This window comes from Nelumbo nucifera, chromosome 8 (assembly GCF_055504915.1).
Source record: "Nelumbo nucifera cultivar China Antique chromosome 8, China Antique-T2T, whole genome shotgun sequence".
Classification (NCBI taxonomy): Eukaryota; Viridiplantae; Streptophyta; class Magnoliopsida; order Proteales; family Nelumbonaceae; genus Nelumbo; species Nelumbo nucifera.
Genome location: NC_142656.1, coordinates 16,987,846 through 17,008,226, shown reverse-complemented (window position 1 = coordinate 17,008,226; position 20,381 = coordinate 16,987,846). Strand labels below are relative to the sequence as shown.

General features: G+C 39.6%; 1 long non-coding RNA gene across 1 annotated transcript; it reads right to left on the bottom strand.

The window, feature by feature from the left end:
• Positions 1–16,287: 16,287 nt before the first annotated feature.
• On the bottom strand, positions 16,288–16,909 carry LOC148789661 (uncharacterized). The gene is made up of 2 exons (XR_016079119.1): positions 16,641–16,909; positions 16,288–16,475 (listed from the first exon to the last, which is right to left on the bottom strand). It is a non-coding gene; the product is annotated as an uncharacterized LOC148789661 (long non-coding RNA).
• Between the last annotated feature and the right edge of the window lie 3,472 nt (positions 16,910–20,381).

Genomic DNA, 20,381 nt, shown 5'->3' with positions numbered 1-20,381 from the left:
GTGGATTTGAATTGGGCTAAGCCGAATATTTGATTATTTGAATTCAATCTCTAAAATAATGTTAGGTTCAAGTTCGAGCTTGATTCAATTTAGAGACTTGAGTTCGAATTCGATTCGACTTAAAAGTTTGTACATTCAAGCTCGACTTGGCTCAAACTCGATTATGAGTGCCTAGGTTCTTATAAAAATAAAAAATATTTTTTTTATTTTATATTTACAAAATTAAGAGTTATAAAAATTATTTATTAATATACAAGAAAAATAAAAATGTTATGTATATAAAGAATATTATTATACATATAATAAAAATGATCTATTATATGCATGTATGTATTAGGCTTTATTAGGATTGTGAGCCTTACGAGCTGAGTTTCATTGGGCTTGAGCTTAGCTCAATTAGCAAATGAGCCTATATATTGGGTTCAAGCTTAGCTTGAAAAATGATTTAAACTGAGCTCGAATAGATTGTGAAAATCTTGATTCATTTCTGCCCTATCAAGGGCCACATGATCCGAAAAAACCAAAAAGAATCATCAATTCACCTCCACTGTGGCTTGTGTAGTGAACTTGAATGAAATCTAGTGCAAGTTGCATTTGGAGGAAAAGTGGCCTAAGTATTTACTTGCAAAGTTGATTGGTGAAACTGAACCACTTAAGGTGGTCACTGACAAGACAAATGATTGGAACCTTGTGGGCAAGACACCAAAGGGCTTGTGGATCATCAACAACAAATATATTGCCTTTGTTTAGTGGAAAATTGCTTTTAACTCGCTCAAGGCAAAGTTGAAGGAAGCTGATTTGTGGGTTAGATTTCTGGGTCTTCCTTTTGAGCTATAGAACAAGGAGGACTTATATAGGTCATCCTCAAGGACGCAGGAACCATCCTGAAGCTTGATAATTATACATCTAAGATGTTTAGGGCAATGTTTCAAAGAGTTTGTGTGAGGTTTAAATTATCTCGACCTTTCACATTAAAGATTCCTCTCACTTTAGAAAACAAAGAAGATTTGATCAAAGTGCTTCTTAATGGAAACTAGAGTGAGTCCTGGTCGAGCAAAAAAATGTTGAGTCTTAGTTTGCATATTGCTAAGTTAGGGTAGCAAATAAATCGGATCAGGTCTGATCCAAATCCGAACTAGATCCGGTATGAGTTGAATTAGGTACTTCCCTTGTTCCTTGTAAATTGGATCGGATTGGAAAAGTTGATTCGTTTAGATAATGAATTGAATTCAGATATACCCCAATTTGATCTACCACAACCTGATCCGGTCTGTTAGTTATAAAATATTATATATTATATATTATTTATATAATTATATACAGTATTATTTATACTATATCATATTATTATATACAGTATTATGTATTATATATTATAATATATTATTATATTGTCTAAATAATATAAGATATTATTATAAATTATTTATACTATATCGTGGATTTTTTATTACAATTTTAATTGAATCGGATATTCGATAAGTTATTTGAATTTAAATTCGGCCATAGTTTTGAAAATCTAATGGGTCCTTATTGGATTTGGATCTGTCAATATTCTTATCGAATCTGATTGGATATACCCTTTATTGAATTCGATCCAATCCATTTGTATCCCTATGTTTAGTCTATTCAGTTTTTGGGGGTCTTTGGGTCTTGTGGGACTCTTGCTATGCAGTTGGATTTACACTCAATCTCATTTGAAAGTGATGCTAAAGTACTTGTTGATTCCCTGTTGGAGGTTAATCCAAATCCTCCTTGGAGCATTATGGCTCTTCTTGCAGGAACCGGTTAAACCACCTTCCCAACTGTTCAGTTGCATATGTTCATAGATCATGTAACAAGGTAGCCCATAAATTGGCTAAATTTTCACTCTCTTGCTCATCCCCTAAAACTTGGTCTTTTATGCCAGATTTTATGTTGGATGTTTATCACTTAGATGTAACTGAAAGTTGATGTTGAATGGAATAGCCTACGGGCGTCATCAGACCTCACCTTGTTGCTTTTTAATACATCCGCTTTCCATTGTTTTGGCCCTAATTAAGACCTTTAGATTCGGGGCTATGTGGTGCCCTAACCCTAGCTGAGGTGATATTACTAAATCATGGAAAGAAAATGTAAGTGGGTTAAGAGTAACTTAATTCATAAAGAAAAAAAAAACTCTCTTGTTCATAAGCTTCGTGATTGGGACGCTAATCATTTTGGAAATATTTAAAAGAAAAAGTTGCAACATGCGGAGATTAGAAGATATCCATAAAAAAGAAAAAACATTAACAGATGATTCTTATAACTTGGCCTTCTCTAACATGGAAATGGCCCTCCAAAGGCATCTTGATAACATCCTTGCTTGGGAGAAGATTTTTTAGGCCCAAAAATCTAGAATCAATTGGTTGAGATGGGGAAACAAAAATAATAAATTCTTTCATACTTGTGCTATGATTTGGAGAAACAAAAATAGGATTATTGTTACCGTTAAAAATAGTAATGACGAGTAGATTCATGGAAAAGATGAGACTGCTAACAATTTTTGTTCAACTTTAGAGGATAGATGAGATTAACTGGTGCTTTATCATAGAAGTGTCTGACTTGAAGGTTTAGGATGCTATCAACTCTATTCCATAACTCAAGGCCCTTGGGCTTGATGGATTGGATGCTTTATTTTTTAAGAAATTCTGATCAAGTTAAAAAAAAATATCTGATCAAACGTGAAGAACCCATAGACAATTAACTATTTCAAATCAATTAGCTTGTATAGTGTTATTTACAAAACTATTATCAAAATTCTAATTAATCAGATTAAACCCTATTTCAATGAGATTATATCTTTATATGATCAATTAGAGCCTTTTTCAACTTGTACATTTTTTCTTCTTTGTCTTGAATAACAAAGCCTTGTGGTTGTTCTACATACACATCTTTTAATCTTCCATTCAAGAAAGTTGATTTAACATCAAGTTCCAGAACAACCAAACTTTGTGGGAAGCAAGTGCAAGAAGAGCTCTAACAGTATCCAACTGTGCTACCGAAGCAAAGGTTTCAAAGTAATCAACATCGGCCTGTTGTGCATAGCCCTTTGCAACTAGCCTTGCTTTGTTTATTTGCACAGAACCATTAGAGTTGTGCTTTGCTTTGTAAACCCATTTAACATCAATCACTTCTTTGTTGTTTGGTCTATTAACCAACTCCCAAGTTTTATTCTTTTCTATGATGGCAACTTCCTCTTCCATTGCATTTTTTCAAACTTCTTCCTTAACAGTTTCTTCAAAGGTTTCTGGTTCCATAACACAGAAATTGCACCTTGCATAAACATCACTCAAGCTCCTTATTTTTTTTTTTGGAATTGAACTAGATGAATATGAATTTTAACTTGGAGATGATTGAGAACTTCCTTCATCATTTTGGGTTGTATTCTCTTCCAAATTAGACACAAGAATATATTCTTCAATTTTTTCTTACTCCCAATTTCAAACAGCTTTCTCATCAAACAACACATCTCTACTAATAACCATCTTGTTTGTTTTCAAATTGTATAGCCTATAACCCTTTGACATAGAGCTATAGCCAATAAAAATACACTTCTTTCTTGTTTCATCAAGTTTTGATCTCTTATCTTTTGGAACTTGGGCATAGCACACACTACCAAACACTTTCAAGTGTCTAACCGATGATTTCCTTCCACTCCAAGCTTCCAATAGAGTCATTCCTTTAATAGAAACACTGGGATATCGATTCATCAAATACACAATTGTAATTATAGCTTTAACCCAAAAAATTTTGGGAAGTTTCTTCTCATGTAGCATGGATTTAGCCATCTCCATCACAGTTTGGTTTCTCATCTTCAATACTCCATTTTGTTGAGGAGTATAATGGACTATATGTTGCCTTTCCATGCCTTCATCTTCACAGAATTTATCAAATTTATTTGAAGTGTACTCCTTGCCCTGATCACTTCTCAAATTTTTAATATAACAACCATTTGTTTCTCAACAAGACATTTAAATTTCTTGAAAATAGTAAACATATCAATTTTTTTCTCATAAAATAAACCCAAGTCATGCGAGTATAATCATCAATAAAAAGAATGAAGTACTTGTTTTGGGAATGAGAGGGAGTCCTCATGGGTCCACACACATCGGTATGAACTAATTTCAACACTTTGTTGGTTCTCTATGCAACTTCTTTTGGAAATTGTTGTCGGTGATGCTTTCCTAGTGCACAACCTTGACAAACTTCATGTTTTTCTTTAATGTTTGGAAACCCTTAAACCATCTCCTTTTGTGATAACAGTTTCAGCCCATTGAAATTTCGGTGGCCAAATCTTCTATGCCATAGCCAAGATTCATCAATCTCCTTGGCATTCATAGCAAGCTTTCTTGCATAATTTAACATTAGTGGAAAGTTTCTATTTGTCTTCATTTTCACATTTTTCATCACATGTTTCTCATGGTCATAAATGGTACAATCAAGACCTTCAAAATAGAGTGAATAGCCTTGCTCCAAAAGTTGTCCAACATTGGAAAGATTCTCATTCAACTCATGTACAAATAACACATCATGTATAAATTTTCTTCCCTTTTTTGTTTCAATACCAATTGTGCCTTTTCCTTTTACTTCAACAATTTCTCTATTTCCCAACTTTACATTTGAGCTAAATGATGTGTCCATGTCAAGAAAAATATTTGGGTGCCCTATCATATGATTGCTACACTCGCTATCCAAGAACCACACATCATTGTTTTCCTTCGTGGCACTTTGACATGCATAAAACAAATTTCCTTTGTCTTCATTTTCTTTTGTGAAATTTGCTTGCTGATTGTTTTTCAATCTACAACTCTTTTGTAGATGCCCAAACTTTTTGCAAAAATGACATTGTGGCTTTCCTTTAAACCAACAATCCTTATCAACATGGCTACTTCTTTTGCAAATAGAACACCATTGTGTGACTCTTCATCGCTAAAATTTTTGTCAAAAGTACCTCTGCTTCTTCCTCTTTGGTTTCTACCTCTTCCTCTTTCTCTTGCATATCTACCTCTTTTATAGGAGTCTCTTATTCCATGTTCATGAGTTGAGGATGTTCCATCATGACTTTTGTAACTAACATTGAACTTGGATTGGAATGCACTCTCTATTTATTTTTCGAAGTGGTGTGCCAATTTTTGTTCATATGATGCCAACAACTCTTGAACACTTAATTCAATGAGACCCTTTGTTTCTTCAATAACAGCCACAATAGGATCAAATTTCTCTGGTAAACTAATTAAAATCTTCTCAACAATCCTCCTATCATCAAATTTTTCACCATGTGCTTTCATCTGATTTATTAACTCCATAAATCTACTGAAATAGTCATTTAAACTTTCATTTTCCTTCACTTTCATATTTTGAAATCTCTTCTAAGAGATTGGAGTTTAACAACACTTACTTTTTTGTCTCCTTGAAACTCTTGCTAAAGTGTTTCCCATTTTTTTTTTCCTTTCCTATACTCATTATCCTTGGAAAAATGGATTTACTAACTCCTCTTTGAATCATCGAAAGTGTTCCTGCATTCTTACTTCTCTTGTCCTTTAGTACTTTTTGTTGAATTGCTATAAAATTTGTTGCATTTTCTAGTTCTTCATATCCAAGGACAACAATATCCCATAAATCCAAAGACAAGAATAGGGTTTTCATTTTAACATATTATGAATCATAGTATTCTCCATAAAAAATAGGAACTTGGACTGTGCTGAAATTAACAGCATTAGTGTTGTCCATGGTTTGCTCTCCACAATCAATTTTTCTTCAACTTTTCTTGCATCCAAACTTGTTCCAGTGAACCTTGAAGCTTTGATACCACTTGTTAGGTTTTGGCTGTAGTTTCAACTAACTATGGGTGCATGCAAAGTGGAAAAAATAGAGGACTTACATGGAGTAGATTGATGTAAAATATAGAGCAAAACAGAGCAAGAGAAAGGGCTGAAATCACTTCATACGTATTCTGGTTTAAAGACAAAATAAAAATAAAATATTTAACTTTCTAGCACATTAACTATAAGAGCTGGCCTCTTGTTAATGTTGGAAGCATCATATAGAATATGATCTATCATTTTATTTCCACCACTGGCGTTTCTATATTTAAATGGGGTTTGCAAGGAAGTGCTACAACCAAGGTTGCAGTAGATGTTTATTGAGTTTCATGGATTCACAAATACTGCAACAATGGATTTTGTTCAAATACCGTAGTCAGAGCTCTTAGAGTTCTGTAGCCGACGATGGGAAGATTTCTCGGCCACGTTCCATATTGCCCGGTTCTCAAGATTACGATAGGCGCCGAGGAACACCAAAGAGGCTAGACGCCCATCCAAACATCAACTTGAAGTTCTTCAGCCGAAGAACGAATTGGACTACTTCATTCCTCGACTTCAGAACTGAGGGAGTGGTGTTCGGGTCATGGCTGAGCTGGCCTTGTGAGACACGTGGCCGCCTAGTTATCGCCCGGCCACGCCGACCTAGCTTGGCCATGTCGACATAGCTCGGCCACGTCGGCATAGCTCGATCGAGCTACGCTATTATGGTGGCCCCCCATCTTCTCCTTTCAGCCACGTCAACTACACGTCACGTGGATGAGCACAACTACGGATAAAGAGGAATAAGGAAGATGACTCCGCTAGGGAATAGGACTTTATCCCGAATACCTCGGCGGCTAATCTCATCACGACAACCTTGAATGCCCAACCCGACCAGGAAATGGATCTTCGGCTATAAAATAGTACTCCATGCTCGAAATAAGGAATCCCCAACTTCTAACACCCATACTACTAATTAGCTCGGACCAACATCCCTATAGCTCGGCCTGACCATCCATTACATCCTACTGACTTGAGCATCGAAGTACCTACCCAGGGATAACTCTTCGGGCCTTTGACTCATCCTTTCTTGATCACAGGTCTTGAAGCGCGGCCTCGCCCTTGTAGCTTGACCCCACCCTGTTAGCAAGGACTATCTCTTTGTTGTCTTTAGTTCGTGCACAACCTTGGATTGAGCAGCATCAGATTGGCGCCGTCTGTGGGAAACACACAAAAAACCTTTCTCGAAAATCTTTCATTCCTCACCGCACAATCAAGAAAGCGATCAAGATGCCCAAGAACTAGTCCGAATGATCAACAGGCCAATCCCCATCTCAGAAATCTCGGCATTGCAGCCCTCCGCTTCAAGAAATTCCACAGCCTCTAGCCATGGCTGACCTTGTACAGTTTCGAGCAATGCAAGAGAGTCAATAGGATCTTTGAGATGATGCAGACACTAAGATGCACGGCACCGCCCAACCAGGCCGTCCCCCCCCATGCCCCGATGCGTACGAAGGACGATCCTCATCCCGATGACCCCAAAACGCACCGACCGGAAAGGAGGGGAGCACAGTCCAAGCATGAGAAGCAAGACACAATAAGGTGGTTTGCCTCCATGGCCCACTCCCGCGAGCCCGACAACCACACACACAGCCACACTACACAGCCATGCTACACAGTCACCCTACACCGCCATGCTACACAATTGCACTACACAATCACGTTACACAGTTGCACTACATAGTCGCGCTACACAGCCGTGCTACACATCCGTGCTACACAGCCGTGCTACACCGCCACGCTACACAGCCGCGCTACACCGTCCCGCTACACAGCCAACTGACCGACGCATGCACGACACATTGCATTGAATCGGCTGACCTACCAACGGGCATGGCACGAAGCTCGGTAGTGTATCACCGACTAAGAAAACCGACTCAGCTGACCTATAACGGCTCGAGCCCTTAACGCATAGCTAGTAGCTAGCTTGGTAGTGTATAGCCAAACATCTGACTCGACTGATCAATGGCCATAGCCCAAATCGGAGAAGATCCCTCCAGCCTTCGAGGCCAGAGGGCAGTCATCGTACTCCGTACTTCGGTGACAAAACGTCGTAGAGCTAGCTGAACAACGACTGACCCTCAAAGGGCTCCAAAGGCTCCTGAGACCAGAAACTGAGCGTCCCAAAGATGAGACCTCGGAATATACTCTGGCACACTAGCCGGAGACTGAAGATCTCGGTCAACCCCAGATCTCGGCCAAGGTAAGGCCGATGAACCAACTCGTATGTATGCACACAAGTTTAGAACAAAACAATTTTGTTAAGTTAAGCCATCAGTATAACAGGTTAAAGCTCGACATATCGAGCTATCAAAGAAGAAAAAGACAAGAAGACAAAATTCTAAGAGCAAGCCACAGTTGTTCAATCCTCGGCAGGGCAATCGACAACAATGTCGACCAAGGGAAGCCGCACTACACTTCGGCCGAGCACTCCACCCTTCGACTTTGGAACTGGGGGAGTGGTGTTTGGATTTCGAAACTTAAGCTACAAATTCCTTAGTCAAAGAATAGAGAGTCCATCCTCAGTGCAGCATCAAGGGAGCTCGGCCCAACGACTCAGAACCTTCCTCGATGTAGCACTACGGAGCCTCGGAGAGACCCAAACTTCGAAGCTCGGAACCTTCCTCGGTGGGGCATCGGAGAGGTGTAGACTCTGAAGCTTGGCACCTTCCTCGGCATTGTGCTTCCGAGCCTCGGAGAGACCCAAACTTCGAAGCTTGGCACCTTTCTTGGCGCATCGCTACCGAGCCTTGGAGAGGCACAGACCCCGAAGCTCTGAACCTTCCTCGACATTGCACTACTGAGCATTGAAGAGACCCAAACTTCAAAGCTTGACACCTTTCTCGGTGTAGCGCTACCGAGCCTCGGAGATACCCAAACTTCGAATCTCGGAACCTTCCTCGGTGCGATGCTACCTGGCTTCGGAAAGGCGCAGACTCCGAAGCTCGACACCCTCCTCGGCACTGTGCTACCGAGCCTCGGAGAGACCCAGATTTGAAACCTTCCTTGGCGCAGCGCTACCAAGCCTCGGAGAGGCGCAAACTCTGAAGCTTAGCACCTTCCTCGACGCAACGCTACAGAGCCTCGGAGAGACCTAGACTTTGAAGCTCAGCACCTTCCTCGGCGCAACGCTACTAAGCCTTAGAGAGGCATAGACTTTGAAGCTCAACACCTTCCTCGGCACTGCACTACCAAGCATCGGAGAGACCCAGACTTCGAAGCTCGGCACCTTCCTTGGCATGATGCTACCTGTCTTCGGAAAGGCGCAGACTCCGAAGCTCGACATCCTCCTCGGCACTGCACTACCAAGCCTCGGAGAGACCCAAACTTCGAAGCTCAACACCTTCCTCGGCGGGGCATCAAAGAGGCATAGACTCCAAAGCTCGGCATATGCGAGCCCTCAGCTTCGAAGATCGACAAGCCACAATCGAGCATCACAACAAGCTCGACACTTGTAGGTCCTCGAACATCACAATAGCTCGGCACCTGGGGGCCCTCAGCTTCAGAGCTTGGCAAGTCATAGCCGAGCATCACAATGGCCTCAATTCCACAACTCGGCACCCCCAAGGGCGCCATCTCCGTAGCTCAGCGCTCTGTGGCCAAGCATCACAAGCTCAATTCCGAAGCTCAGAACATCATGGCCGAGCATCACAGCGGCCTCAACTCCGAAATTTAGACTCAACTCCAAAGCTCGGCGCACCATGGCCAAGCAACACCATGGCACAAAAGTTCGACTTCCACTTGGAATCAGAGTTGTTCCTCGGCTCCACCAGGAGGACGGACTTGGAAGCTCAGTTCGACACCTCGGCACGCTGCTGAGCTACGCAATCCCGCTACACTTCGGACTAGGCACTCCCCCTCCTCAACTTCGGAACTGGGGGAGTGGTGGTCAGATTCCGAAGTTAGAGCTCTTAGAGTTCTGTAGCCGATGATGGGAAGATTCCTCGGCCATGTTCCATATTGCCCGGTTCTCAAGATTGCGCTAGGCGTCGAGGAACACCAAAGAGGCCAGACGCCCATCCAGACATCAACTTGAAGTTCTTCAGCCGAAGAACGAATTGGACTACTTCATTCATCGACTTCAGAACTGGGGGAGTGGTGTTCGGGTCATGGATGAATTGGCCCTACGAGACACGTAGCCACCAAGTTATCGCTCGGCCACGTCGGCCTAGCTCGGCCACATCAGCATAGCTCGGCCGAGCTATGCTATTATGGTGGCCCCTCATCTTCTCCTTTCAGCCACGTCAACTACACGTCACATGGATGAGCACAACTACGAATAAAGAGGAATAAGGAAGATGACTCCGTTGGGGAATAAGACTTTATCCTGAATACCTCGGCGGCTAACATCATCCTGATAACCCCAGAAGCCCAATCTGACCAGGAAACGAATATTCGGCTATAAAAAGGTAATCCATGCTCGAGGTAAGGGATCCCCAACTTCTAACACCCATACTACTAATTAGCTCGGACCAACATCCCTATAGTTCGGCCCGGCCATCCATCACATCCTATTGACTTGAGCGTCGAAATACCTACCCGGGGATAACTCATCGGGCCTCTGAATCCTCTTTTCTTGGTCACAGGTCATGAAGCACAGCCTCGCCCTTGTAGCTCGGCCCCACCCTATTAGCAAGGACTATCTGCTTGCTATTCTCAGTTCATGCACAATCTCAGATTAAACAACATCATATTCTCTATTTGTTGGGAACTCCGCTCCTTGATTTCCAATTATGTAGCTTAAATTTCCTTTCTATTATGCAAAAATCTAGTTATGAAGACGCTAGACAACAAAAAAGTTTGTCATTCTTATTATTAATTGGATCAGTGGATTAATTGCAATTATATATACGTAATTTCAGAAACAACAAGCTCTTATATTGATGGTGATTACCATATAAACTAGGTAGACGATAGTTGTACTCGCTTTGATCCCCAAATTCTGTTTCTGTGTCGGTATTTATCAAAAATAAAAGGGCTTCTATGCGATAAGAACAATTTTGTCTCTTAATATCAATAAAAATAATATTTTTATATTATTATTAAAATAAGATAACTTTTTAGGAAAAATATCAATTAAGGGCAGGCATTACTATTGCTCGTCTTCCTCAGCGAGTTCCTTGTGCCAAATTGAAAATCTCAGGATCTGGATTTGAAAACACAGACGATGGGAACCATGAGAGGAAAGAGAATGATGAAATGAAAGTGGTTTCGTTACTAGAAGGTTTAAATGGCGGTGGGGGTTGTTGCGGACACAAAAGCAGTAGACACTCATAGGTGAGCCTAACCACCGCGGCCGGCAGCAGCAGTAAAGGGCAGCAGCACGCACAGCAGCCCGCACAGCAGCACGCACCACACGGCAGCAGCACTGTGAGACTCGCGCACCGCCTGACAGTAGCAGTAGAGTGGGGCCCACACGACAGCTCATCAGGGTAGGCCCACACTTATCTTGCCACAATAGCTCTGCTCGCCAACTCGCCGTCAGCTGCGTTATCCCTCATCCCTTATCCTTATCTTATCTTATCTTCTTAGTAAGAGTTCTGTTTGCCACTAGAAGTAGGAGTTGTGTTACCATTAGAAGTAGGTAATTTATTTAGAAGTAGAAGTTTGAGTTTGATAGGGATTACCTTAGCCTAGCTGAATCCAACAAGGAACCCCCCTTTTGTAATATCGTATTTAAGGAGCTATGAGTTGAAATAAAGGCATTCAGTTTTCTAGTCAAGAGAAGAGTAAAAGGAGAGTTTGGGTGGTCCAGATCAGGCCGAGGGCTTCGGTGAACGACAGAACGCCACCCCAGCAGCAGCGGTCATACCCAAATATAGTCGTCTGGAGTTTCCCTTATACAACGGCAGCGGTGACCCACTGGGATGGTTGTATCGCTGTGAGCAATTCTTCCGTAATTAGCGCACGAAGGAGAAGGATAAAGTCAGCCTGGCCGCATTTCATCTGACAGACGAAGTGCAGCTCTGGTTCTACCGAGTGGAGCAGGAAGAACCAGGACTTAGTTGGGATCAGTTCAAGTCATACTACCTCCCTCGGTTCGGACCCCCATTAACGAGCAACCCCATGGGAGAATTAATTAACCTCAAGCAGACCGGGACCATAGCCAAGTACCCGCGGCAATTTTAGACCCTTCTTGCCAGAGCCTCTTCAGTACACCCAGACCAACAGGTGGATATGTTCACCACAGGCTAGCAGAACCCCTAAGGGTGGACATGGAGATGCAACATCCTCCCAACCTGGTCACAGCCATGAACCTAGCACGCGCCTTCGAACGCAAACTACAACTCAGCCATGGAACCGTCAGTATGGGGCGCCCTCCATCAGCATGGGCATCCCCGGAACCACTCGGAGTGGCTCCATACTCAGCAGCCAGCCAAGAACGAAAGCCACAGACAAGCACCAATCCTAGATCAGCATCCAGTGTAGGGAGCAGCGTCGTTACACCCCCCATTAAACACTTGTCCAGGGCTGAGATGGCAGAATGCAGGGTGAGGGGGCAATGTTTTAATTGTGAGGAATTCTACTCAGCAGGGCACAAGTGCAAGAGACTTTTCTGCTACCTGGTGAAACTAGAGGAAGATGAAGAGGAACCCCCTCCATGGGAACCTGATCCAGGAGGGCAAAGCCATTCCACCTATCTAGGATTCCTTTGACGGTGTTTTCGACACCCATCCTGAATTCGAGCTTGAGGACAAGCTCGTAGTCCAAGAGGGGTGTAATGTTGCGGACACAGAAGCAGTAGACACACTCGTAGGCGAGCCTAACCACCGTGGCCGGCAGCAACAGTAAAGGGCAGCAGCACGCACAGCAGCCCGCACCACACGACAGCAGCACTATGAGACGTGCGCACCGCCCTGCAGCAGCAGTATAGCGGGGCCCACACGACAACTCATCAGGGTAGGCCCACACTTATCTTGCCACAACAGCTCTGCTCGCCAACTGCATTATCCCTCATCCCTTATCCTTATCTTATCTTATCTTCTTAGTAAGAGTTCTGTTTGCCACTAGAAGTAGGAGTTGTGTTACCATTAGAAGTAGGTAATTTATTTAGAAGTAGAAGTTTGAGTTTGATAGGGATTACCCTAGCCGAATCCAACAAGGAACCCCCTTTTGTAATTTCCTATTTAAGGAGCTATGAGTTGGAATAAAGACATTCAGTTTTCCAATCAAGAGAATAATAAAAAGAGAGTTCGGGTTGTCTCTTGGACAAATCACCCATTCGGTTTTCCACAATAGGGTTTACACGCAAGAGAAGGCGCAAGGGAAAGCAAGAGGTTCTCCCCGTGAACCGACCCGTAACGAGATTCTACGCCCGGGCCCATAACAGGGGTTTGGAGGTTTTCATGAGAGAGAGAGAGAAAGGCAAAGTGAAGCCAAGAGCTAAATTGATGAGCTGTTGAAGTTCATTTTAGGCGATTTATCATCAGAAACTCCTGATTTTCCAGCGTTGGAACAGCAGTTCGGAGAGGAGGTCGATGTCCATATCCTTTAATTTTAAGTTATTTTCCTGAAAACAGGAGAGGTTTCAGCCTGTTTCAACTGTATTTTCGAACTTAACTATGTTTTCGAACCTTCAGGGAGGTCGGTGTCCAGATCCTAAGATTTTCTATGATTTTTACCGTTTTTATTTCAGATTTATTCCTTTTCTTTTTCATGGTGAGGAATCGTGCGGCTATATCGATTCTTCTCTCAAAACATTGAAACTCTTCTTTGGCACAGGGAACTCTTTCTTTATTAGCGGAGGAAGACAAACAAGAGTACTGTACCCTTAATTAATATTCTTCTCAAAAAGTTATCTTATTTTAATTATTATATAAAAATTATTATTTTTATTAATATTATGGGCAAAAAGCTAAAAGTTGTCTTTATTGACTAGAATCCCAAAATAAAAGCACTAACTACAACAAACGTTTTAATGCAGTACAAATGTATACCGGGCATTTACCCATGCGATATTACATGTTAGACTATGTTTGATTGCAGTGCAATTTTTATTTGCATTAATACAAATGTATATGAGTGCAAATATAAAAAATACAAATTTTAGTATAATTTTGTTTTGAATTTTATTTTATTTATAGTGCAATTAAACAAAATAAGCTAAAATTTAAAACAAAAATATGTCAAAATTTACACTCAAATCATTTACACTGCCATGATTTTGCATTATGATTGATTTGACTTATGAAAATAGTGGTCTAGAATCAGAATCGGAATGGGTTATTCTGATTCTGTTTGATTGGGTGGAATTGGAATCTCATTCCCATTCCACAAGGAATGGTGGAATGACATTCCTGATTCCTCCATTAGAAGGAATGGCCTTTTCCTCTTCCTCCCCTCGGAATGAAAACCATTCCAACTGGTTTCAATTCCCATTCTAATTCTTGTCTGAACCAGATCATTCTGATTCTGATTCTGATTCTAATTCTGATTCAGGTTTTGACTATAAATTAAATGGACCCTTAATTTTAATCGAAAAATTGTTTTAGACATATAAAATCAGTTGGTTGGAAACGATATAAACATTAAATAACATGTAGAAGAAAAAGCATATCTTATTTCCTAAATTACTAAACCCAGCAAACTATATGTAGGAATTAGGATTCATGATCGTGGGGTTGAGTCCCTTCGGAAGGAGTTGGTGATTTTTTTTAACCTTGGCTTTCTTATTTCTGAGAAGAACAATGTTTCTACATTGTGCTATTCAACTATCAACTTATTTTGTAAACATTTTTTTTATGTATATAGGCCTAGTATCATTTTTAAGATTTAATTTACTTTTATTTGAATTTTCAAAATGATGAATCATGCTCAAATTAAATCGGATTATCTGAATATCCAGAAGAAGAAGAATAAGGAAGAGGAGGAGGAAGGCTTGAAGGCTTGAAGGCTGCAGCGACGGCGACGGCGATGGTGGCAATAGCGGCGACGATGGTGGAAAACTGGAGTAGATATGAGATTTCTTAATCTCATATCTCACTCGCTCTCTTGCAGATGTGTCATCTAGAGTAAACTTCTCTCCCAAATCTCTAAATGTGAAATCTCTCTCTGTTTTAGACATCTATCTCAGTAGATCTCAGATTTTAAAGAAATATTCTTCATTTTTCATTTTGTTCTGATAAACCGTAAATTATTTTTCATGTGGAACAGCTCAATGGTCAAATAGTCTAGATCAATGGCTTGTTGACTAATTCAACCGATTTTAACGAAAGACCAAATTTGAGGTAAAATGAAATCAGTGACCTAAATGATCTATTAACATTGAATTCAGTCAGCGACCTGACTCCCATGTCACAATGGAATTTCGAATCAAAGTCTTTTTTTTTTTAAAGTTTTTGTGCAACCGATCGGTGTCAGAAATATCCGACCTGTTTAATTACATGCATATTTCTAGCATCAGAAAACTATTGTAGATGCTTAACAAAGGAAAGCACAAAATGGTTAATAGATCGAGACTTTCCAGAATTCCAGATTTGGACCCAACATATAAGCAGATTTATGTCAAATCAATCAAATCACCTCATTTTTTTTACAACTGATCGAATTGATGTTGATGATAATGGTGTATGACGTATGATGATGGATCACTCTATAGTCCAACCGTGTGGACTCTAAAGTAATTAGGGAAAAGTACGAATACACACATGCAGAATTCTGAATTCCAGCCACCCCCTACAACTAGCCCTCTTCCCCTATAAACCACATTCTGTTCGTGAATTTAGCATCAATTCACGGTCAGGATGCATTCCTCGCTAGTAAACTGAGCTGGGTTGATCGGTACTTCTCCCAAGTAATTAACAGTTGATGTACATGGTAAATGATTTGGTGACTGTAGTAGGCTCAGTTAGTCCAACCGTGTAGACTCTAAAGTAATTACGGAGAATTATGGATACATTCAATGCAGTTTTTTTATTCTCACTGCATACTGAAGTTATCGGTCATTCTTCCAACTAGTTAACAGTTGATGCACACGATAAATGATTTGGTGACTTTAGGCTCAGTTTAGAAGGAGTACAAATACAAATAGAATGCAAAACCTTGTCTTTTATATTATTTTGTATGTATTTATACAAACTGAACCTTATAAATTTATTATAACTTCTGATTTACCGGCACACTCTCATTAGAGGATTCTTTTGGGGATATATTAAGTTTCCCAGAAATTCTTTCATGATTAATGAACCTATAGAGGATCTGAACTTGGTATAACTGCATGTATCTTGGTCGGATGACTATTGTCCGACAAATAAATCTCTTTTGGGTAGAAGGAAAAAACTCAATTTTGAACTTATAACAAGTTTTATTAATCCTTAATTAGGCCTTAATTGAAATGGAGCTCTGATTCTTCTCGTAGTCCCTTTCCAAGGTGCAAAAAGCTAGACATGAAAACGATATATATATATATATATATATTGAAATTAGGCATTATATAGATAATAAGTCCAGAAACAAGAAGCTCTTATTGATGCTGACTAATGCTATATATTAAACTCTTAAACCCTTCTTCTTAATGTTCACAGCAAATATCACAGCGTTTCCCTCCCCCAGGCTCTGTAAAGCATGAACAGCATGTCATGCACTCGCCACAAGCTGCTTAGATCAACACAAAAACTTTTAGTCAGAACTAGAACTATATGATCTTACACCGGACCACACATAAATTAATTAATAGAAAGAAATTAAAATGATAAAATTAGCCAGTGCTAGTGGAATTAAAAATAAAGTGCATGAGTTGAGTGATGTAGGATGCATTACGGATTTCATATTTTTGGTCTCCCTGAAAATCCATAACGAAGGGAAGGCGAGGTGACCCAGAGCGAACAACTTCTGACGATACTGCCAGCAGAAGCAGGACGAACACTAGATTAACAGCAACCTTCATCTCTTCTAGATCTTCTGTATGTTGTAACAACTGAAAGATGAATATGATCGATCAGAGACAACAAGAGAAATAATAAGATGAACAATTAAGTTATTGTCTCCACTCCAATACACATGCAGTATATATAGGATTTCAATATGGGATGATCGATCGATATTAATTCCTTAATGCTAGCTTCAGCCAACCTACGTTACGATTTACCAGCTGGCTACAGAATTTAATCAGCCAATCCATTTCCACGCATGACAATTAAACATGAGTGTGAAGAATCCAGTCGATCGAAGTGACCTACCATGCAGGCATGCACAGTACAGTGACATGCTGGAGTGATCAACTCCAAGTCAGGTAGTGATAATGCATGCGTTAAAAAAATATGGAAAATCAGAATATGAAGAATCCACTCCGGATTTGCCAGCTATAAAGATAAGCTTTAATTAAAAAAATATGGAAAATCAGACCATGAAACCTGCAGGTGCATTGATTGCGATGGAAACCAACCTTGCTTGGCCTCGAGAGTCGGGGGATATGCAGATTTTGCAGCAGCAGTTATCTTATGAAAATGGAGAGTTTCTGGCTTAAACTAAGGGATCACTAATTCACTACCATCGGTATTTCAAAGGGAATCCGAGGGGTGAAATACTGTAATCCGATTCAGTCCTCCCAAAAGGGTGTAAATTAAAGCTGTGCATTGGGAATATTTTCCCGTGAAAAAGTATAAAAATATGGAGATGTTCATGTAAAAGGCTTTGAGCAAAGTGTGAGAACTTTGCGAGTACCGAATCCGGTCATGTTAGGGGTGGATTCGAATCGGGCCAAGCCAAATATTTAACTATTTGAACTCAATCTCCAAAACAATGTTAGGTTTAAGTTCGAGCTTAATTCGATTTAGAGACTTCAGTTTGAATTCGACTCGGCTTAAAAGTTTGTACACTCGAGTTCAACTTGGCTCAAACTCGACTATGAGCACCTAGGTTCTTATAAAAATAAGATATATATATATATATATATATATATTTTATTTTATATATACAAAATTAAGAGTTATAAAAATTATTTATTATAATACAAGAAAAATAAAAATGTTATGTATATAAAAAATATTATTATACATATAATAAAAATTATCTATTATATGCATGTATGTATTAGGCTTTATTAGGATTGTGAGCCTCAAGAGCTGAGCTTCATTAGTCTTGAGCTTAGCTCAATTAGCAAATGAGCCTATATATTGGGCTCAATCTTAGCTTGAAAAATGATTTAAACTGAGTCCAATCAAGCTTTTCACAAGCTAAGATCGAATAGATTGTGAAATTCTTGATTCATTTCCGCCCCCTATCAAGGGCCACATGATCCACAAAAACCAAAAAGAATCAAGTCACCTCCACTTTGGCTTGTGTAGTGAACTTGAATGATCTCTAGTGCAAGTTGCATTTGGAGGAAAAGTGGCCTAAGTATTTACTTGCAAAGTTGATTGGTGAAACTGAACCACTTAAGGTGGTCACTGACAAGACAAATGATTGGAACCTTGTGGGCAAGAAGGAAATTCAGACCATTGGGAATGGGTTTAACCTGTTTTCTTTCACCTTAGTTGAGGACTATAAAATGATCCTGATCACCAAGGGCTTGTGGATCATCAACAACAAATAAATTGCCTTTGTTTAGTGGAAAGTTTCTTTCAACTCGCTCAAAGAAAAGTTGGAGGAAGCTGATTTGTGGGTTAGATTGCTAGGTCTTCCTTTTAAGATATAGAATAAGGAGGACTTATATAGGTCATCCTCAGAGACGTAAGAACCATCCTGAAGCTTGATAATTATACATCTAAAATGTTTAGGGCAATGTTTCAAAGAGTTTGTGCGAGGGTTCAATTATCTCGATCTTTCACATTAAAGATTCCTCTCACTTTAGAAAACCAAGAAGATTTTATCAAATTGTTTCTTAATGGAAACTAGAGTGAGTCCTGGTCTAGGAAAAAAATATTGAGTCCTAGTTTGCATATTGCTAAGTTAGGGCAGCAAACAAGTCGGATCAGGTCTGATCCAAATCTGAACTAGATCCGGTATGAATTGAATTAGGTACTTCTCTTGTTCCTAGTAAATTGGATCGGATTGGAAAAGTCCATCTGTTTAGATAAGGAATTGAATTCAGATATACCCCAATCTGATCTGCCACGGCCCGATCCGGTCTGTTAGTTATGAAATATTATATATATATATATTATTTATATAATTATATACTATATATTATGTATTATATATTATAATGCATTATATTCTATAAATAGTATAAGATATTATTATAAATTATTTATACTATATTGTAGATTTTTTATTACAATTTTAATCGAATCAAATATCCAATATGATATTTGAATTCAAATTCGAATCATACTTTTGAAAATCTGGTGGGTCCTTATTAGATTTGGATCTGTCAAATTTCTTATCAAACCGGTTGGATATACCCTTTGTCGAGTCCGTGTCAATCCATTTGTATCCCTATGTTTAGTCTATTGGGTTTTGGGGGGTCTTTGGGTCTTGCGGGACTCTTGTTATGCAGTTGGATTTACACTCAATCTCATTTGAAGGTGATGCTAAAGTACTAGTTGAATCTCTATTGGAGGTTAATCCAAATCCTCCTTGGAGCATTATGGTTCTTGTAGGAATCTGTTAAACCACCTTCCTAACTGTTCAGTTGCATATTAGATCTTGTAACAAGGCATCCCATAAATTGCTGAATTTGCGTTGTGTTGCTGATCCCCTAAAACTTGGTCTTTTGTGTCAAATTTTATGTTAGATGTTTATCACTGAGACGTAACTGAAAGTTGATATTGAATGGATTAGCTTGTGGGTGATTTTTTTTTTTTGAAAAAAAAAATCAGACCACACCTTGTTGCTTTTTAATACATCTGCTTTCCATTTTTTTTTGGCCCTACGCCCTTTAGATTCGGGGCTATGTGGTGCCCTAACCCTAGCTGAGGTGATATTATTAAAGATATTCTTGAAAAGACAATGTAAGTGGGTTAAGAGTGACTTAATTCATCAAGGAAAAAAAACTCACTTGTTCATAAGTTCTCTTGAAAAAAAAAAAAAACTCTCTTGTTCATAAGCTTCGAGATTGGGAAGCTAATCATTTTGGAAATATTTAAAAGAAAAAAGTTGCAACATGTGGAGATTAGAGGATATCCATAAACAAGAAAAACATTAATAGATGGTTCCTATAACATGGCCCTCTCTGACATGGAAATGGCCCTCTAAAGGCATCTTGATAACATCTTTGCTTGGGAGAAGATTTTCTGGGCCCAAAAATCTAGAATCAATTGGTTGAGATGGGAAAACAAAAATAATAAATTCTTTCATGGAAAAACAAAAATAGGATTATTGTTACCATTAAAAATAGTAATGGCGAGTGGGTTCATGGAAAAGATGAGACTGCTAACAATTTTTATTCAACTTTTAAGGATTAACTGGTGCCTTATCATAGAAGTGTCTGACTTGGAGGTTTAGGATGCTATCAATTAGCTTGTGCAATGTTATTTACTGGTGCCTTATCATGATATTAACTCATGGTCCTTGGGCTTGATGGATTGGATGCTTTATTTTTTAAAGAAATTCTGATCA